Source organism: Manduca sexta, chromosome 18 (genome assembly GCF_014839805.1).
Source record: "Manduca sexta isolate Smith_Timp_Sample1 chromosome 18, JHU_Msex_v1.0, whole genome shotgun sequence".
Taxonomy (NCBI): Eukaryota; Metazoa; Arthropoda; class Insecta; order Lepidoptera; family Sphingidae; genus Manduca; species Manduca sexta.
In genome coordinates, this window is record NC_051132.1 from 6,764,082 (window position 1) to 6,779,849 (window position 15,768).

Genomic DNA, 15,768 nt, shown 5'->3' on the forward strand with positions numbered 1-15,768 from the left:
AACCGAAACCCTATTTACCACTGGACAAGAGAAATAGAAAATACAATGATAATAATATAAGATAATATAGCTTCAATAAAGTATCATCAATCCGGATAATACAATAGAGTGTCATCAAACCGTAACTTTTAAATCCATGATAGTGAAACAACGAAGCTGATGACAGTGACTTGCTTAAACTATTAGCACCAACTCTTTCATCCACTAAACAAACTTATATCATAGAAAGTTATGAAAGTTAAAAGCAAATAAACATTGTCAATTCATAGAACGTTGTTAAACTGTCTCTCAACAGGTGAGCATTTTGTTACGGACTTGCCGTTTTACGAACTAGTAATCGGTCAAGTGCGTTCACCGGCACTGACCTAGACAACGTTACTATTAAAACTCTTCTGCATGTCGATTGGAAGAAGACGAGATGTTTGTGAGATTGCCTTCTCGAGTTAATGTACAAATTTAACAATAAGGGTGATTTTAATTGCATTTACTATAAAACTTTAAGGTTTGCTTTGCCTCACACCATAGCACAAGAAATACATAACAATTCCGAGATAGTTTTAAAACCGTGCTTTCAGATGCTCACCGCCATAATCTCTGTAATATTTAAGCTCAAATTTAAAATGAATTGTATTTTGTTCTTAACAGATACATTCATCAATAAAAAAGGTATATTTTAGTGCTAAAAACGAAAAGAAAAGTATACCTACTTATTCTACATCAAGCTCATCCAAAAAAGAGTAACACAATAAAATATAATTTACACGTTTACCTATATCTAAAAATAATATATACTTCCGGTTAATCAATCTTTATTTCGAGACTTATTTGTTACGTTAATAGACTTTCTACGTCCACTAATGATATCACTTTTTAATCGTGTTTTGTCCAAACGACATCCGACCGAGTTCCAAACCCGTAGTATCAGTTGCGCTCGCGCAGAGTAAGCAAGATAGAAAATCTGCTAGCATTCGCCTCTGTCATCTCATCAAGTATACGCGTATCAAAATATTTTAAAAATTCGAAAATCAAATCACGCGTACGATTTTTTGTCGAGTAAAAGTCGTCTGGGGGGAGTAACACATGTCCGCTCACCGTGGCAGTGGCTTCGCAACCCGTGAACGAATTACGCGAATGTGTCACGCATTATAAAAAATAATACACAAATTGAATAATACACAGTGTTTTGTGTACTTTTATCATTGTGTTTGTGTTCGAGTGAATTGACAAAGAGTAAAAACTGGGTGCGCAAATTTCTCTTTCTATTGTGACATTCGGATTTCTCGCCTAACAATATGGATTTCAAATTAATATTTGGAAAGTAAGTATTTTTTCCTTATAACGTTTGATTGGATCCACTTTCGAATTTTTGTGTGTGGGAAAAATTCTTAGGAACTGCATTAATAAATTATAATCTATTATAACTAACAATATTTTCGTTACTGCATTAACATATAATACTTATTTATTTTTAAGCACTTATTTCGGCAAATTATTATTCGTATGTACGGTATTTTCCCGGATTGTTTTTAAGTACAGATTAACATAAATGAAAGTAAATAATACGCAAACTCACTTGTGACTTTCATGTTGTTTAACCGCCTCAAACGCGTCACGGAGAAGTTGTTTGAAATCTATTTTGACATATTTTGTTGATACTAAATCAGGATATAAACACCATCTTTTGAAGAATGTATACTGTAATATTACCATATATCTTTTTATCTATAGAAAGGTTATATATACCAGCTTAGTTCCGAACCATTATGATAAGAATGAAGCTTATCACCTTAACTAGCACAAAATTGAATATCAATTCACTCCTATTTGTTTTCTTTCTATTAAATCACAATTTGGTTTCATACTGGAAATCGAATGCCGAAGCTAACGATAGAACCCAAGTTGCCACTAAACCTATGACGCGATTGCTTTACCGGTTGTTATAGTGCATCATAATCAAACTCCATCAAACATATTACATAGATTATAATACCTACAATATAATACAAAAATCTCAATGCTGCAGTGTATGGAAGATGTTAAAGGAGCCCTACACCGAGAAGAATGAAAAAGGCTAACGGAGAATATAATATTATACACCTCGGAAGCGCCACGTATATGGGCCTCCAAAGAGGGAACGGCGGAGGAGCGAAAGCGAATGTAAATAAAAAATGGAAGTTGAAACCTATATTGATATTTTAATATCAACCTGCAAGCAGGTTGAAAAGCAAGATGATGTAAATTCGGTCCCACAAGAAGACATGTTAGTAGGATACGCAAATATTTGCTACGGGCCTTGTTATAAGTCTGTAAATGCCTCGTCATTTCCTATACCCACTGTATATATATTATGTGGGGCTGTCTAGGGCAAACAGAGTCTGGGGACCTTTTTACTACAAAAGAACATTGAGATTTTATGATAACAATATTCTATGTCCGTGAGGTTTTAATTGTATTAATGGTATAAAAATTCAAAACTATGTTTTGGAAGTCTGCATTTCGGGACGTCTTCATCACGGTTCTGGACTTCCTGTTATATAATTACTAAGGATAAATATGGAATTGTTCCTGACACTATTATATTGGTGTGTGTATTATAAGTATTACACTAACGATTTAAATATTATTAGTTTTATGACCATATTTTATCATAAAATCATTGAAATATCAAATTGCGTGCCTAAAGCCGGATTAATATTTTAAATTGTCGCGCCTCATTTTCAAGTTTTTAAAATAGGTAATTACAAAACTTATCAACCTACCTTGAAAAACCCAATTAATCATACTTATCAAAAGTATTTTATCAAATTATTTTAAAAGTACTCGTAATTTGACTATTTAAATCCAAACAAAAGGTAGCTATGTAACAGATTATCTTACCATTAATATTCCATACTAACTTAGTAAGAAAAATCCTACAAATATATTAGATATAATTACATGAATCAAATTTACTTATATCAAAAAATATAACGCCCTAGTATTGTAGCTGTGAAAATGTAATAAAACCACGTCAATAATTATCCCCAGAGTAGGTAGAGGCGCAACCAGGTCATTTGACCATGTGTGTTCCATCCCATGACGATACGCGAGGACAATAGTGCACGGAAGATGCGAAAATGTATTTGATCGTTATGCTTTTTTCGCGGCAGGAGAATGACATTGTTTTTGGCTAAAAATCGTTAATGGACCAGGAAGTGACATAGCCTATTCTCATCCGAAAAAATCGCGATTCCCGTGGGATTTTTTCGGGAAAACACTTTCACGCAGGCAGATTTATAAACATTGCTAGCTATTACGCTAGCTCACATTAAAGCTTCCATACCAGCTATTGGGTTAGACAACATTTAAATTAATATTCGATGATATTTAAACCATTACATTATTTTTTTCGTCATTCGTTTTCTAACATATTTTAATGATACATTTATGAAAGCTTTATCTTTTTTCAAATTAGAGGTGTCACATGTGCATTTTATATGGCATCGAGGTAACCTGCATACAAAATCCTGGATGCAAGGTCTGAAACTACTTTCCGCAAACCGGTCTCGTGCCCCGCTATCTTCTCGATACCAAATGTATAGCGAATATCTTATGTCGTGCCACAATGAATAAAATTGTGAATTATAAGTCATTACCATATTTCGATAATTATTCATAGCCTTTTCCAGACGTTCTAAAAGTCCTGTTTATTTTAAAATACAGTCACACATCACATCGATTAAAACATAAATGCAAAATTTTTGTTTTATTTTTTAAATATTCCAATAAATTATTTGAACTTTGTATTTCTAAGCATACAACAGCCGTGTTTATTTGTTACCAGAATAAACAGATATATTCTGACCTAATATAATTAAAGTTATCCAAAACTAAATGCACCACAATTATTTATACTAATGGATTAGACCTAATCAAATTATTCAGTCCTTTCTCATGATATATAGAAGCTATATTGCCCTAAATAAATACTAACGTATAAGCAGATGATGAAATCCGCGTCCCACATGTTTCTCTCATTACCATATTGGAGAAACTATACCGGCGACTTTTGGTGACATACTGGCGTGACGGTTGTCGAAATTAACTGCCGATTTGTTTTGGATCAGTGGTATGCGACGGCAGTATGTCACCATGTTTTGGGTCAGTGGTCATAAATATTGATATTCAAATGATTTTCATTCGATGTGAAAATAAAAATAAATTAAGAATAAAAATACAGACGTAAAATGTGTGGAATATATTTGAACTAAGAAGAACTTTCATTTGAAGACTTAAACAATTTTAAGATTTTTCTGTTTCAAAAGGTGTCAAAGCACATAAAGAGATGTGGATTATTTGCACAATATCTTCATTATTCTAAAAATATTTAACAACCGTAAATAATAAACGATTAAAAATGAAATAGACAAAACAAAGCAAGTTTTTAAGTAGTTTCGGTTTTTTTTTTATTATCAAACAAGACTCATTTTAAAAATACAGAAAGGGACTTGTAATGAAGTACCTCTACTCCCAAAACTAAACGTTTTAAAAACAAAACTTTTCACTTAAAATGTCGTCGACGATCCAGCAACAAAAAATAAACAGATTATTTTCTAAACAACCTCACCTGATTATCTCGACTAGCTTGTACCAAATAAATCATTTTTTGCAAATAATTAGACGTCATGTAGAATGATGCATTTCATTTCTACTTTCATTTTAATATTGAGGATATGTTATAATAAGTAACCTACTAATTCAGTAGATTGTAAGTTTTGAAAAGTTTACTTTCTTAATGCCAGCATGAAAAACGGTAATAATAAACCTTATGTTAGTTTATGTCCTATAATATAAGACCGATGAACATAAGTCTGCTTTTATTATGTTCAGTATATTTCCAATTTTGTACTAATTTATTATTTACTTAGTGGCTTTATATTTTTGAGAAAGAATAATATTATACCTAAGTATAATAATTCAATGGCACGAATACGAAAAATGACAAATAATGGCGTGCGAAACAAACATACTGTGTGTCATTTTACATTTATTATTATTTATTGCTTCTTTAATCACAAAGAAAAACCGCTTTGACGAAAAATTCCATGAATAAATAATAAACAGTTCTTACTTCGAACTTTCTAATTCTCTTTTTTCCATGTGCTATTTAAATATTTTAAAAGTCGCCAGATGTTGAACGAAAATTATTTACAAGTTTTCAACTACAAATTGACTTTTTGGAAAGCTGTAGAAATTGTATGATAAGTATGTTATAAAATGTATTTAAAACATTTTATGAGTTATTTTTTTTTTGTTTGCGAACACTTGAGTTTTCCTTCGTTTAAAATAGATATATCGGTATGTACATAACGTATATAAACTTCCAAACATGGTTTTAAGCGTTGTATTTCATTTGCATATATTTAACATAATATTATAATATATAACCTATATACTACAATCATAAATTAAACTTTATATTTAATATGATAACCTGCATATTACAATGCACACCAAAAAGGACAAAGAGTGAGGTTAACGGTCGCCTTCATTATACCTGCAAAATAACAATACTGTGATTGATTGCCGTTTTCTAGACAATAACTGTCTTGCATTTTGGATTATAAACTGCCTTATTTATCAAGTAATATCGCGTGTCTGTTGCCCAGAAAATTTCCTAAGCAATTGTCTAGAATCAAGTTTTGGTAACTCCGCTAGTCTAATGTACATCTACATTTGTATAATGATAGGTGCTATAATGAGAATCACAGGAATAATATGGCGGGATGTTCATTTTCGTGGTCACTATCACTATCGTATAGAACTGTTTTTTTTTTTTTAAATAGGTGTATTTTTTTTTTTTTTTAAAGATAATTTCGTACTATGTCGAACAGTTCCAGATCGGGAAATTAATATAAAATGCTGCTAGTCGAATTTTCGGCCGCGGCGGCCAATCTCATCGGAGATCAGCCAGGTACGCAGGTTACATTATAATGCATAAATGTGTGCGCAATACACAGGTGCACCCTCTGTTCCTTCTCCAGATCATACTGATTAACTTAACACTCGCCGTAGGCTCCTATCACATAATGGGACGGAAGACGATTGTAAACAGTGAATGTAATAGCACTTCTGCCTACTTATACCTATAAAAGCCATAAATATGTGTGTCTAAAATGTAGTAAAGTCTAGGAACATTCATAAGTTTGAGCAAATGTTTCTTCCAAGATCAAAACTTAGACGTTTCGTTTTACCAAATTCATTGTAGTAAAATATTCTTGTAGCGTGAGATTGCCGAAAGAACTTGTATTACACGAGAAAGTAGTTTTAATAAATCATAGCACATTTACATAATGAGATGCGTGGTTTATGTGTTAAGAATTAACAGAAGAACCTAAAACATTCAAGTAAATTAGAACTTAGTAGGTGAATGTTTTGAAAGTGAAATGAAAATTTTCCAAGAAAAGTAATGAAGGAAGTTAGAAATTGGTTTTTGTTAACCGAAACCCAACCGCGTTAATGTACTATTATTAATAACAACGTATTCTTCTGTCCAGAATATATCAGTTTCTGTACACTATATTCACATTATACTAGTAGTCATGCAATGGTCGAAATTCGACCGTCGAATTAAATATATTTGTTACACACATTATTCATTAATTTTATTTTTCTATACTCTACATGAATTAGTTATGAAAAATCACACCCTTACGTGTGCGCAATATGCTGAATAAGGGGTACATATTTTTCATCTATTAGTCTATAAATTACAGTAACAAGAATGTAAACTACTCATCAACAACAGGACAACAATGAATGTGATTCCAAAACGTTCTAAAATGTTGAGCAAATGTTGAGCATAAATTTAAAACTTCAAGCCAGCAAGCGGATATTACATTTATAACTTGCGAGGACCAGGATCGCATACATCATGTATAGGAACACATCCATCGCACACCAGATACCTCGCTAACAAAGGACTTTGATTTATTATCGGTTCGATGCTTCTCATTGACATCTAGTCAGAACTAGTGCAAATTGATTAATATGCATCATATTTTTATATTTACTGCTATCGCACATTAAAAATGTTGAAACTAGTATGTAAGCCATAAAGTAAGTAAACAGTTAGAAATTGAATGATGATGAATTAATAAAATTATGAAATTGTCAACTCATCAGTTCTAGTTGTCAAATACAAAATTTTATCCAAAGTACGGCCAATAGAAAACATATTGGATGATCTATGGGCCTCAATGATTCCCTAAATTTAAATGTTTTGTAGTTATTCGATTAAAACGGAATTTCACTGATTGCTTTTTTCCACCGAAACGGCAATTTGGAAAACAATTCACGAGTCAATATTTGCAGTTGCAATACAGTTTAGTTGTGCTCGGATAATTTCATTCGGACAGTTGCAATTCGTTGGTAGTTGGTACGAATACAACTATAAGTCAACAACTGCTACAATCATAAAAAATAGACTGAAAGAATATTTATTCAAAGGCACAGATAATTCGATGGTTATTGCTCTTTCTACTACTAAAACCTATACTTTTTTATATTCTTCTAACAGAGCAAAATGTACAATAATTTATTCCTTAAAAAAGTAAGTATTAAATAATGTGCTGTTTGACCTAACTTTGCCCATAATCTAATCAACACTATATATTATGATTTACTAAACAACGGTACCAGTTCTTGTTTTTATGTTATTTTCGCGTACAAACTAGTACATGTAATGTTTTTCCTAACCCAACGATATTTGGACACAGGCCAGAATTGTAGGCATCGAACGTTTTATCGTGTTTATAATATTGCCGAAAAGTCTAACAGCTGTTTGTTATTTTTGTTCCTATACATAGAACTAGAACTAGAAGGCTACACATTAATGTACTAAAAATATAAAGCCGTCTTGGGATATGTTCTGGAATATTTCATAAAATAAAAGGCAATTTTAGCGTAATACTAAAAACTAAAAACAAAAAAACTAAAATAGCAAATAATATATGTTTAAGAACACGAAATATTTTATTTCGAAGAATGTGCTCACAATTATTCTCAATAATTATGTTACTTAGGCATTTTGAAAGAATTGGTGCCATAAGCAAGCGACTAATACACGTTCATAGTTTGTTAAATACATTGTATTGTAGTAGAACCACACTAATTTTGCCTGCAACATTAATTCGAGATTTCAACCAATTGTTTAGTTCTCAATTGCGAACTGTATTCTAAGCCGTTGTATTCTAAAAAATGCATTCATAATACATGTGATATAACAAGGAAGATGATAATATAATTATTCTTTAAAAATGTTCAATGATTAAAAGAATTCCCGAAATTAAATTATGATTTCCCAGGGATAAGCAGTTTAGCTTGAGTATATTTAATATTTTTTTGGCAACACTTTCGACCTATTTGGCAATAGTGTTAAAACATACCTTTTTTATCATCAATTTTTATATGCTTGATACAACAAATTGTAAACTGAAATCTATACATACAATAAAAAGAAAGTTCCCAAAAGCTGTCTGTCTGTATGTTATCGATTTTATAAAATTTGGTATGGAGATAGTTTAAGATCCTGAGAAGGTTATAGGCTAGTTTCTATCCCAAGAAAATATGTAACGAGAATTTTATCCCGGAAAACTTCTTCACGCGGGCGACGCTGCGCCGCGAGCAAAAGCTAGTAAAACATAAAAGCAACATTGAGGCACATACTCTAATGCGGTCCAGTGAACAAATAGACTTGATAACATTAGTGCTTAAAGTGATCATTTGCAATGCACCCGCAGAGATCTGATTTAGTTAGAAAACTAACAATGTATTCGTATTTAGAAACATTTACAGCTGTATTATTTAAGTTTATATGCTATAATTTAAATGATTATTTAGAGAATCGTTGATTACAATGACATGACATTTCAGAAAAATATGTATTCATTGATGAATATCAGTTTATAATCGACTTTATGGGACAACGAACAATAAATAAGAAAAAAACGCTTTATACAAACAATGAATTTTGTTATAGAAAACGAAATAATATTAAATATAAAACAAAGTGAAAGCGTACCTTTACAAATCATTTTATCCTTACAAAATAAAAATATACTGCCTAGATAACTTCATAAAATTTTGCTTTGACCTAGTAAATACAAGCCAGACAATGTTTTGTCAAAGCAATAAATAAAATCACTAAAGTTCTTTCTACCTAACTGAATTTGTTCTCTGCCTGGCCAGGTCGTAAGGAAACATTTCTATACGATGCTTTTATGTTAGTGAGGTCTGTTTGTAAACCCGTGATGCTTTTCCATTGCGCTATTTATTTATGTATGGATCAGTGGCGAATGGTGAAATTTCCGAAATGGAAACCTACACAACATGTAGGTACTGAAATGCATAAATGCGGTCTGCAAAGGGTTCTACTGATATCTATCCTTAATTTATCTTATAAATAATATAAATAATATTTTAATTATAATTAGATTAAGCATAAATCTATACATATTATAAAACAAAATCGAAACGAAATCGATTTTCTAAAAATGTACTGAATGGATTTATATGAAATGTATTATGGAGACAGATTTAGACACTGGGAAGGTTAAAGGCTACTTTCAATCCCGGGAAAATATAAAGCATGACTTTTATCCCTCAAAACTCCATCACGCGGGCACAGACTCGAGCAAAAGCTCTACATAAAGGGAAACCCGCAGAAATCAGGTTATATGGACCTTAGCCACTAGTTATTGCTATCTTGTATATTATGACAAAGATGTTTTTAATAACATAAAATACGTAGACTATTAAAAAATATGTATTATTGCTTATTATATTATTGAAAACCTCTCAACGCTTATTACATTTTCTTTAAATTCTCGTTAATGAATGTATTTTGATTTATTTTCTTCGAAATATGTTTCAATAATTTCAAAGTAAAATTTAATTGATAATAAAGTATCTTATTTTAAAATCCTATTTATGGACGGACAAAAAATCCTTTTTACGTGTAAGCGTCATTTCAAAGACATTCTCTTCTCCATTGCAAACGAGACTTATCTAGAACTTTTATTTTACAGCACTTTATGCCGTGATAAAATTTGTTACTTATTTACGATCTCCCACTTTAACGAATGATCCCGTACTAAACTTCTATAATACATTGTAACAAGTCTTTTAAAAAGTCTATCCTTATTCCATTCAGGTTAATTGGATTCTGTTAAAAAAAAGTTATTTTTTTCCAAGCTTGTTTAAATTGCACATATTTATTCACCGAAGCAATGTACTTATTATATTTACTGTTAATGTGCAGTCAGCCAAGAATATTGTTGAACAAATTAAACTGGGTAAATTTGTTTACTATGAGACATGGCAATGTGACCCTACGGCACCTGATATTAAGTGGAGTGGGGTCCAATAGAATATCGACTGACGAGAGATGATTAACCCTCGACAGTCGCCACAATTATGGCGGCCTGTTGTAACCGGATATACACAGGATGATCTCGGAACGCGACACTTACTTGGGCCACTATGGCAGGTTTTAACACCTTGTGTACGGTGGTCGCTATCCAGGCGGATATAAAATATATCCTGCCACTAGCATATGAATTACACAATTCAATAAAATAGATGGCACTGTAAATTAATTAACTACCCGATATCATTTTAATATTATCAATGTGTTTTAAAATAGATCAAATGTAAATACGTAAAGAAAATGTTCAAAGCGATGGAAAATAACTTCAATAGCATTAACACAGTGCAGCTATCATAAAACAATTAAAGCGTAATCACAAACAAAAAACCATACAAGTTGCAGTGAAAGCGAAATGAGAATGCAATATTAAAAATGAAATCTACTGCACCTAGATATACCAGTTATTTTAGGTACAGGATTAACGGGCACGACGAAGCGTATACTTATTAATAGTAAAGAAAATATTGTTTTATATGTATATATTCGAGAAACCAATAAAATATTTTTAAATAAATCATTTGGCAATATAACAATCTCCTAAAAATATAATCGCTATGTAATTCGAAGGAATTCTATAATTTTTATGGACGTTAATAGATAACAAATAAAAAAAATATATTTTTTGTGACAAAAAATTGTATGAATATCGAAATGCAATTAAATTCTTCGTTAATTTATAAAGTGACAGCGGAAATACAAGCTAGGACATACATTTTCATCTAAATTTGTTTAACGGTTTCCCGCTTTCTATCATAGCCTCTAAATATCACATCTTCATAAACTTTCCCATTCATAATAGTAGGCGTAGGAAGAATCCAGAACATTCTATATTGTTGTTGCTCGCGCCTTCGCTCGTGTGTTTTTCTGTCCTGTTACAAAAGCCCCTAAATCACAGTAGCGATCTATGACCTGGCGTCATCTATTTAATAAATCTTAGTAAAAATTTGAATTATTTCCCACGGAAGCCGCTGTTTCTACATTGACTTCTAACAAACATATAAACAGTTTCGCAGACTTTCGCATTTATTTTAGTAAGAACAACACTAGGTGACGCAGTTTGAAACTGTAATAAGTTTTATAATCCCATATCACGTACACATCGTCGACAATGCGGGTAGCACGTAGCTGCAATCCTTCCAACAGTGTGCTTACTGGATAGTTCTAGTTAGAATAGTTCTCAGCATGCTTGTTACATATATGCATTTTACGGAATTTACTTACTCACTTAGTTACTTACATGTTTATGGTTAGGATTTTATTTGAAATTAAACTAGGTGGTCGCGGCTTTGAACGCGTGAAAAGCCTGTCCCGCTACAAAAATACGTAAAATACTGTAACGATTTATAGAGCCGCCTTACTACGCCAGCATTACCAAAAAAGCCCTTATTTTCCATAGGATCAATTTACCGGGAGAAAAGTAGCCTAAGTGTTAATCCAACACATGGTCTATCTGTGTGCCCAACTTCATCCAAATCTGTTGAGCTGTTTCTGCGTTTACTTCTAACAAACATACAAACATGTTGACAAACATTCGCATATAATATTAGTAAGATTATTAAGTATGAAATTCTAATACATCAAATTCTAAAAGTTTCCGGAGATATTATATTTCGTACCAAATCACTTCTCCTTCGCAATCCTAATTGCTTTCCTAATATGTTGCTTGGGTACATGATCTATATCATCAGGATTCCTTTGTTGTGTGGGTGTATTAAGTGAAAACTCAACTAACGAGAGATGATCCCGCAAAAGACAAAATCTTAATAATATCACACGTATAATTAGAAACAAAACTAGTTGAACATATCACAAACTTCAAGACGTTCCTACGTATATTTTTTTATCAAAATGTAATTTTTCTTTATCTAAAATAATGTAATATGAAGTTAATTTTAGTGAACAAATAACGATTACTATGGACACCAAAAGTTTAAAAGCAATTTCAATTTTTTATTTTTGTCGGCTACGTTCGTGAAGTGTACAAAGCGATTGCAACTATCTGAGACAATATATCCCGTTAGATGCTAAAAGTTTGTATGTCACGCCTAAATTATTGGTTATTTATTTAAGGACCTCCAACAAAGGATACACGGCATATAATAAATACAATGTCGTAGTATATGTACAATTAACAATGTGACTTGCCTCTTCAATTATTGGTGATATTGTTTAAGAGCAAAATAAATTATACATTATTAAAGAATTTTATTTAATAAAAACAAATCTTTTACAGCCTGTAGATCTGAATAAAATAAAAAGTTTTCGAACGAAACTATTAAAAATATTTATAACCTTAAAATTCACCAGCATATTCTCTTCTTTTAATATGAATATTTTACGACATTGCCAAGTATTGATAGGGTTAAGAATTTAGATTGCGCCACTATATATCACAGCTTCTGTTGTGTAGATTTCCAGCAGATTGTTTTAATCCTCATGAAAACTTAGCTTCATATTTAGTAATAAATGAATACATTTGGTTCTTTGCCATAACCTTCTTACTAGAGCAAGAATTTTATTTAAAATTTAAATCTTAAAACCAAGACCAAATTAGTTGTTTTATGAATTGAACAATTTATTCCACAACTGCGGCATAGCTCGAAATGTTAATGTTCATTCTTGTATCTTTATTTACAAAATGGTGCGTTGTCAATATCAGCGTGAAAATATAAAGTACTTAATAACAATTTTTGTGAGGTTAAAAATATAGAGGATAAAAATATAAATTATTATTATTTTTTAATATTATATTAACCATCTTTAATCACCAACGCAAAAAGATGGGTAATGTAAGTTCGAGGTATGTATTTGTAGTTTATATGTGACATCGTAACTCGCAAACGTATGGACCGAACGGCTTGTTTGAAAGCTAATGTGTTCAAAATAGTCTTAACTATAAATTGTAAAGACCTGTAAAGGTGTTTAAAGAACACCAGGTCATTTCCAAGTTAACAGATCTGATCGTTTTCAAATTTGGTGTACTCTTACTTCGGTGGTATTTTTAGGACATAGTAACCTTAAGGTGATGCAACATCAAGTAGTCTGCGGGATACCCAACTCCTCAGCAACTAACAGCATATATAATTTGTTTGACTTATAAGCATCGTCTCAATATGCAGGCGTAAGATAGATTATGATCGAGACATGGTGGAGAAAATTGTAATTTAAAAAGTTTGAAATAGAAATAAACTTAAAAATCCGAGAAACAAATACATTTTATTTTCTACTTATTACATATTTTGTGTCAGCTTATGATTCTAATTCAAAATAAAGTGCCTTATAGGCTTTGATTCAATAGTGAAAAGCCATATGCCATAATATGCGAGATAAACGGCCATAATTGATTTTTTCACGGCAGCCCAATACCCGAGTATTTTATAGACATTCCTATGCATTCCTGTGATAAAAGGTCTTGATAGACAAACAGGTAGATAGCAAAGTGATCTTGTAAGGGTTCCTGCTGAGGCACGGAATCCTAAAAATGGCTACATTATTAAATCTATATTACATACCTACTACACACTGAACTCAAAGTTTTATCAATTTATAAATAATTTCAGATAAAATAGTTTGCACAAATTACCATTAAAAGCGATTTAATGATGAATAATTTTTTGAATATTAAAATTGATGTTAAGTGCTAAAATGCATCGCCAAATTTTAGCAAGTAGGTTAGAAATCACGAAAAATGCTAATTATACCGTGACGTTAACATGAACTTATTTAAATATTAATTCGTTAGAATGTTCAATTTTGAGAAATATATTAAATTACTAATAACTTATTATTCTAATAATTAAAGAAAATATAAAAAATATTCATTAATTAGATGTTATGTATACAATATGATTGACTATATTGACCACACTACATTTGGTTAGGAGGGATTTAATTCATTTTAGTATTGAACGTTTTTCAAATAAAGAAATTCCTTACGACTTGACTGTCACATCAACAGTTAAAACGTTAAAAAAATATTGAATATTAAAATTTTGGTTTAAGAAACCAAAGGACTACATTTACTTTAATAACAGCTCATTGCATTGCCTTTACAGCGAGTTGAATGCAAGCTGCTAACAGATCGCTCAGCATATTGTTTGAGGATGAACTGTTCGAATCGTCGGTTGCTCACCATTCGCATAACCTATGTGCCTTGTCGAGATGATCATTTCTACTGAAGAAACAACTTACCAAAGAGAGTAACACTTATTAACACATAAACACACACACATACAACACGTACGCGCGCACATACAGAGAGAGAGTGAGAGACAATAGGCGAGACGTAGAGACGAAAGGTGCACCTACCTTTTGACGGGCATATTCCATCCCATGATGTGAAAGGAGCGAGCCTATCGCCATATCGAGCACAAATTCTAGGCTCCGGACAAATAGTGAGAATTAAATCCAATATCACTGTCCGACCCGGAGATCGAACCCGAAACCTCAGCACTGCGGTCGTGCCGCAATACAACTACACCACCCAGGAAGTCTTCACATAAGCACACTTAATTAATGTTTTAATATCTCCGCTACAAATAAGGCCATACCCCAAAACAGTGTTAAAGCTATTAGTAATGTCGTTGGCACACATGGGTGTTTCTTAGCTCTGTTGGAAATTGCACTTTGTGTTTTATTACACAAGTTTGTCAACACACACGTCATTGGTTTTCTAATTTAATAGTTTCAATTATGTCTTCTCTAGATTTCCAAGTAGGACAACATAAACTTTTCTACGTTGTAAAATATTATTTTTAAGTTGTTATTGCGTTTCTGATTTTTTGAGGATGATTCATTGATTCCTTACTAGCTGAATTTCGGCCACGGCGGCCAATCTCAACAGAGATCAGCCAGGTATGCAGGAGATATTATGGTGCACAAATGTGTTTACAATACACAGGTGCACTCTCTGTTCCTTCACTCTCAGAGTCCGGTGAGATGGCAATCTGATATGACCGGAGAGAGATCATGCCCAAATCGTTGACTTTACTCAAATAGTCTTTATTAGTGAATAAGGCAATAGAACCATCTTAGACGAGCCGATCTATTACAAATGAATAGAGAAAACGCGCCACAACCGGCTTTAATCTAATATTAGATTGAGCAGCTTAGCGAACTCCTGACGGCTAAAATTAATTAACGATTTTGATCTCTAAGTCCTGCCCATAAGTACCTTGGTGCTTCTCAGTCATAGACATAAAGTTATAGCGCTAATTAATGTGTTAAAAGGCTTCATATTATTAATTAAGATTAATTAAGAGGTAATAGAAAAATAAAAGAAGACTGCCTCGGTGGCGTAG

General features: G+C 32.0%; 1 protein-coding gene across 1 annotated transcript in view; it reads left to right on the forward strand.

The window, feature by feature from the left end:
- The first annotated feature begins 960 nt into the window (after positions 1–960).
- Positions 961–15,768, forward strand: part of LOC115449453 — a 51,037-nt gene continuing 36,229 nt past the window's right edge. Inside the window, exon 1 of the mRNA XM_030177284.2 lies at positions 961–1,318. The gene's annotated coding sequence lies outside the window, so the exon portion shown is untranslated. The remainder of the gene's footprint in view (positions 1,319–15,768) is intronic.